We start from the raw sequence: 7,500 nt of genomic DNA, 5'->3' as shown, positions 1-7,500 counted from the left end.
GTAAAGTTCTGCAACTGTCTCAAGGGAGTTTGTTCCAACTCCTGGCGTTGTCTGTGTTCCAGCAGCCACAGTCGTGGTATATCTTTTTGTTCATTAAATTGTTTGCGTGGTGCCAGCTCGGGAATAAGCAGAAACACGCGGAAGATGACGGGCAACGCTGTTTCCGTCTACTCCCCAGTTGTGTCACGCGAAGAATGCACCAGCCAGCTCAGATTCAGCAAATCTTGCATCAAATGTTTTCCTATAGTACCAGAGAAATCGGATTGGATGGAAGTCTACAGTCGGAGGCGTATATTGTCTGCTGCTATAGTAACTAGCAGGAGGCCTCACCCTTTAAAATGACCTTAAAACGACGAGCAACAAAACGATTTGTATTTCTGAAGGAAAAAAAAATATATTTTTTAATATTAACTGCTAGATTACTAGGGGCCAAAGACGCGCTGTTGGTTATTAAGGTTACCATAAAAAGAAAACTAAAAAATATTCTCCGAATTAGTTTGACCACCTGTGTTCTTTAACATCACCAAAATCTTCAGTATAAGCATGCTTTCAATTTTCACCTTCATCAATACTTGGCTGCCTGGTTAAAACCCACGACCTCTTAATGAAAGACAGTCATTGATCCAAAGAGGTGAGTGTATTTTTAAGTACTTGTTCACACGCTGTTCGGACATTAAGTGTTATACATGCTTGTGTCTGTAACAGTTAGTGACCGTGTCAGGACATTATATATATATATATATATATATATATATATATATATATATATATATATATATATATATATATATATATATATATATATATATATATATATATATATGCTCTCTGATTTCACAGCGAATTCCCTAAGAAGTTTTAAACTATCCAGAAAAAGCGTTTCAGACCTGAGTAAATGGTACGAATGCGCCATCACAGCGTAACAAACAAACTGATGTTATGAGTTAAGGCCTCCTAACAATTACGGTCAGCTTGCTTCACTCTCTGTCGACACTGGACAAATAACTATATCGCATGCAGTTTAGTCACATAGGTTGTAACAATATAACCAATAACACGTATGGAATGACAACGCGCTCGAAATTCAGAAATAACTATGCAGTGTATTTTATCATTAAATACGCGCGCTCATGTGGCGATTTCGTGATAGTCAGTGGCACATTTATTCGCATCAACGTAGAAACGTCAGAACTTACGAAATAAAGAAGCGGAAATAAACCTGCGAACTGATGTCGCGATTTTACAATCAATCTGTAACCTTGCCTGTAGGCTTACAACTTTGTTGGCAGGCTAATTTTAATTCAATTTTACTTCTAGGCGTCAAACTTGCTGCAGATAAACCGCAGAGCTAACTCCTTGTGTACCAACTCAATCTGTAACCTTCTACTGCACAGACGGCCAAAGACTGACGACGCATCGTGACGCAGATTAGAGCTCCCCTTGAAGAGGGCCTACAAAAGCCCCATGCAGTTTCATCAAGGCAGCGCGGAAGGTAACGTGGGGAAGCTTCGGTGGGCTTTGAGAGGGGGAGCCGGGGGCACTCAAAAGATGGATCGTCTTAGCAAAGATTAATCTTCCAAGCCCCGCAGGAGCCAAGCTCCATAGCCTCACTGCCCTGATAATAATGCTCATTCAACGCACCCCTTCCGCGAGCGCGGCCTCTTTTTATTTTCACCCTCTGTACATATATAGGTGTGGTCACGCTGGCGTCGCGACAAAAATAAAAATAAAATATATTTCAGCGAGAACGTTGCACCCTGCATCAAAAGGCGCATTCCGATGGGTCCGGACCCTTGGCATGCTTGTGTAATGAAGCGCTTTGTTGCGAAGAAATTTGCTTAAAAATTGTAATGGATTCTATTGTGTGCAAGCTGGTGCTGGTAAGGAATAAAAAAACGACTGCTTTATCATGGCGCTATATAGCGACGTCTTGCGAATGCGCTGGAGGCAGAGAGCGCGGTGGTGTGCAGTTTTCGCGGACCTTGCCGCACAGCTTGTGCGCAAATTAGCGTATGTATGGACTGAGGAGTGCCGCGGCTTACGGAGTATTCCATGCAATCAGTGGAGCGTAATTCACAAGCGCGCGTTTCAGTGGACGGTTTGGATTCAAATCTGTAGTTTTCACCAAATATTTGAATCCAAATCACTACTTCGACGTTGGCTTCATGGAGATGGGACATACAGTAGCAAAAGTTTGCAGGATGCGGACTTGTAGAAAAACATTTATTTCTGCGTTGCCTCGCTAGCGAGATCTGTGATATAATTTTTCGCTGAATGGGGCGTGTATGTCCCCTAGTGATTCAGCACATTTCATTCACTATCTTTGCCCAGTCACAAATAAATGAATATTTTTCCGTGAATTCAAGTCCCAGAAACTTTTGTCCCTGTCTGTACATCTCCGTAAACTCTTGCCGAATAAATTTACTATTCGTCTCACTTAGTCATGACAACCCTGCGATGGATATCTTATTCTTTCGTGCACTCTGAGAAGTATACTTCAGATAGACGATGGCCGAGTGGAATGCTCCATTAAAATACACAGGAAGTCGCATATGTGTTAGTAAAAGGATCTGCTGGTCGCGAGCGCTTGGTGTCTGTTGCGACCCTTCTTCCGGGGTCAGGAGTGTCGTGGCCTGGCCTTTCGAGTGATGCCTTGAAGCGGAAGAAGTCTCTGCAGGGGTATGTGCTTAGGCTTTTTGTGCTTTTAAATGTACACAGCTATTCCTTGTTCTTTCTCACTATCGCTCCTCACTGTATATATTCATCCTTCATTTCCTCTCTTTCTCCCTTTTATCCCGCAGTCTGGGTGCTAAGACATTTGACAGCTACTGCCGCGCCTGGAAACATCTTTTTGTTTGTTTGTTTGTTTGTTTAAATAAGCGAGTACTACATCGACTAAACCCCTCCCACTGTACTACCACCACTGCTACCACTACTGCTACCACTACTGCTACCACTGCTACTACTACTATTGCTGCTGCTACTATTGCGGCTACTACTAATACTGTTTCCACTATCACCACTACAACTACTGCATGCTGCTACTACCGTGCTACAACCGCTAAAACTGTTGCTACTACTATTGTTACTACCACTGCTACTGTTACTAGTTTTGTACTACTATACTACTGACACTACTACTGCTACCATCTACCACCACCACTACTGCTACTGGTACTGCTGCTACTACTACCACTACCCATTACTACAACCCCTACTACTGCTGCTGCTTTACTACGTACTACTGCTGCCACTAGTACTACTGCTACTACTATGACTACTACTGCATATTCTACTATTGCACATACAAGACAGGTCGCAAAAAAGTCTCGTCGCTTGAAGTTGAGTCAGTTTGGAAACAAGCGCTTTGGATGACTCCGTCGAAGTTGTCAGATGTGGAAATAATTCAGTTTTATGATTCAAGTAGGAAGACGTGCTAGCATTACGCCAAGCATCATTCCCATATCCATGTAACAAAACTAGTATAATTTGAGAAATATGTGGGTTTTGGACATGAATATGAGACCGGCGTGCTTCAGTTCTGGAAAATATGACTTCGCAGTTTTTTAAGGTTCTGGACCCGCCTCAAAGAAATAGGAAATAGAGCTGGAGTTGCCCTTTTAAAATTCCTAAATGATACCACGTGATCGACGATCTGTCGCTGAAGCGATATCCAACACAAATGTACGCACTGTATTTGTAGATGCGTTGAACGCATATGGCATGGCCGCCCGACTGCCGGTGTATGTAAACTTGGTGACATTTTTCACCTAACCGAGTCCTTAGAGAGGAACTGATATATTCACATCGATAAAACTTCAATACTTGGATGCGCTTATAACTTGAGCTTCATGCCGCAAAGATGTGGCTTCGCGATACACTTACAAGAATAATTAAACATTGCGTAAATTTAGGAAATTATTGGTGAGAAAAGTATCGATTCGGGGCGATTTTATATTCAAAGATACATGTACAATTAATCCCATCACAAGATTTTGCTCTGAGCTTGGCATAACTAATAAAAAAAAAAACGGTGTTCGATATCGTGCGCGTCTGACTGTTATAAAGGTCTGACCAGGCTTACTTAGCGACTAAATACTAAACTCGGCGTCATCCACCTGTGTTCTTTTCCGTTTGCAGAAGTCAGACTAGCCGTACCTGTATCGAGTAGCTACTAAACCTGAAACCATGCCTCAATCAGCTTCAAAGCACTTATGGATGCTGCAAGGTATAGCCAACGTGAAACCTCTCTGGTTAACATCTCCGCCTTCTCTCCTGCTCTCTGTCTATACGTATCTATATATATCTTCATCACGAAAATACGTGGAGTTTTCATCTCGAAAATAAACGGCTGCTACGAGATACAAAAAAAAAAAACAAAAAAAAAAACAAAACAAACTACTTAAATACTCGTCCCACACATAAAAAGTGGAGTTCACTAGAGTTGAAACGTAAGGCCTGTTACGAGATACTGAAAAATTTAGATTGCCTCCATACATATCAGATTCCTCTGGCTAGCATATAAGGATATTTTTTAAGGAGAAAGAGAAACTGATCTGCTGGCGTATGTGAAAGAAAAAAAAAATATAAAAACGTCGCTCCCCAAGTTGAGCAACTCATAAAAAATGCCTAGTCGACAAAAAGGGCACGGCGAGAATCACATTATTACCAAAAGGTAGCGGGCATAAACGAGCCACTCCAACCCGCCCTCGCATGAATTTTTCCTTCAACTTCAAATTTGTTTTTGGCACGCAAACGCGTCCCGGCAGCATGGGAACAGGGCGCGACGCTCCTAAAACGAAAATAAAAGAGAATTCTCCTCTTTATTTTTTATCTACATTTTCCAAGCCGGGCGCGCCCCCGCTACCCTGCACGGCTCGCTCGGCACGCCGTGGGGGGCAGAGGGCTCCGCCCACGCTTTCCGACATCGAATTATGCTGATGACTGCGGCATGGAGCCGCTCGTTTCCATGGCGACGGCAGTTTTTCCGCGGTGTAAGGAGCCCGGGTCCGCCAAGCCCGGAGTTCCCGATGTCGTCATCGAAGGAGCTCCATTTAAGCACGTTTAGCTGTTGCTTCGGAGACGGTACAGTGTGCTCAAATGTGAATCATGTAATGTAAAACTATACAAATCTCAAATGAAAGCATAACTTGAAAACAAAAGCACTACACAGAGCCTCTTAAAACAGATTCGGGAAAATTAGGCGCAAACGTTGCAACTTATTTTTACTTTCTCTGCCCACGCCAAATGGTGAAACTGCTCAGAGCACAAAACCGAAAAAAAAAAAACAATAAAGAGCGTGCCACGTGCAAAAACAAAATACCAAAGGACAGATGAAGCACCATTATAAAATGTGCATTATTTCATTTTTACTGCTGCTCTCGCTGTGCGACATTGTTAATATAAATGTTGCGTGAAACTCTGCCACAGAGGCTGCACAAATGTTACGCGAAAGGACACTTCACCTTTAAGCAGTTCTGCAAAAGGCGAAGTTAACCTAGGGATTCGCTAGAATAAGACGTTTGTTGTTTTTGCATGAATGCATGATGGCGACACTTTTAGGTCTACACAATAGTTAATTTTTTTTTTTTTTTGCTCTTCAGTCGCAGAATATTTACACATACTACAAAAGTGACCGAACCGTAGAGCAGAGAAAGTTCACGTGAATACGTAATTTGTAAACTCGCTGGAAGTATAGGCAAATCAAAATCACCAGAAGATATGCATAACTACTGGTTATATAATGCTCTCAATCTAATTCCTAACAGCATTTCTTAAACGATGCACTCAACTATGCCTTTAGCAAAGTAGTCGCCATGGAGTTCCCGGTGTCTACATGTAAGAAGAAAGGAACTTCCACCTTGTTGCCATGGTAACCGAGAACTCCCGGCTCCAGCGGGATGCTGAAGTGAAGGGAACGACACGCACGCCTTCATTCCTCCCTCGTTTCATCAAGGCCTTTTATCACCTCTTCCTTCGTTCCACTATCGATTGGCATGCATGCAGAAGCTGCAGTGGTTTCGGAAAGTGCACTCTATACACCGAGGCTCAGAATAGAAAAATATACACTTGAGCTTGATAAAGGCAAGTTCGATTTATAATATCGCTTTTAGCTAACAGAAACGAGGGACCATGTGAGACATATGATATCATTTTCTTGCCTGCCCCAAGCGGGAAGAGGAGATATAGATGAACATATGAAAGTGTTAAGCATACTGGAATACTGCATGGGTGCCTGAGCTAAAGGCACCTAAAACTTTTTCTTTTCTTCAAAGACTTATTGTCCTTATCAATGCAGTGAAACCAACTTAACGGTTTTGAGAGTTCCGTTGCCTGATCTTCATTGAATTTTTCGTTTTTCAAGTTAATTAATAATAAAAGATAATAAGCTAGATTTCTATTATTGACTTCCGGAACAAAAATGGAAGCAGAAGTTTTGACCGTCTTGAAAAATAATTAACTGAAATAGTTTCATCAAAGCACAAGAAAGTACTATTGAGGCACACATAGCGACCGCGAATACCGAATGTGTCGATGAGTTTAACTCTACATTTTCAACAGTGTTCACCAAAAAACTTGACATGCATTTTTCTATGCCAGCATCAATACTGTGCACACAGCCATACATCAAATTGTTTTTGCATTAAAACTGGATTCGTAATTTAAAGAATTCAGCTACCATGATCGACCGGTGATGAAATCAAATATCAAATAAAAAAACACGATACGTGACCGAGGCCTCTCTTAGGGAACCATGCCATATGATTGGAAAACAGGAGACGTCATTTTATTTCACAAATCCAACAAAAAAAAATATCCCCCGCTAAATTAACGCCATATCTCCCTAACAAACGTGTCACGCAAGGCATGGAACGTAATGTATACTTTCAAATCACGAACTCAGTCACGTTTTCCACTCCTCATAACATGACTTCCAAAAGGCCGGGTCCCTCTTTGGAAGCGCAACTGGCCTTTTTATTCGTTACATACATAGTCTCAGTTCTGATATTCAAGCTGACGAGCTTTGTTTTAGATGTTGGTAAAGCTTTCGATAGGGTATCTGACAATCTTTTGATATGCAGGTTCAGCTGCTCTACCGGGACCCTAACATTCTAATCTAGATAGACGAATTTATAACCGACCATTCTCAAAGGGTCCTTGTCAATAATAAGTTGGGTAACCCACTTTTGGTAAATTTTGTCGTCCCCCAAGGCCCGTGCTGTTTTGAATACATATTGACGTATATAGTTTGTCATAGTACGTATGTCCTTTAACGTGTACATGTATACGACGTCATCTACCGTGTTCTCAGTAACAACTGTGTCCAAGCTGTTTTTCAGAGTGACCTTAATAGCGTTATAAATACTTAGTTGTAGAAATTTGATAATGACCCTAAACGCCGCTATATGTAAATGCATGTTCTTCTCTCGCCATAATAACACATTTCCTCTTTATACCGCCAACACATCATTAGAGCTAGTACAAGTCCTTTCTTACGAC

Source organism: Amblyomma maculatum, chromosome 6 (assembly GCF_055883805.1).
Source record: "Amblyomma maculatum isolate TAMU_Amacu chromosome 6, ASM5588380v1, whole genome shotgun sequence".
NCBI classification, from domain to species: Eukaryota; Metazoa; Arthropoda; class Arachnida; order Ixodida; family Ixodidae; genus Amblyomma; species Amblyomma maculatum.
The sequence above is the reverse complement of the archived record's forward strand: the minus strand, read 5'-3'. Positions refer to the sequence as shown.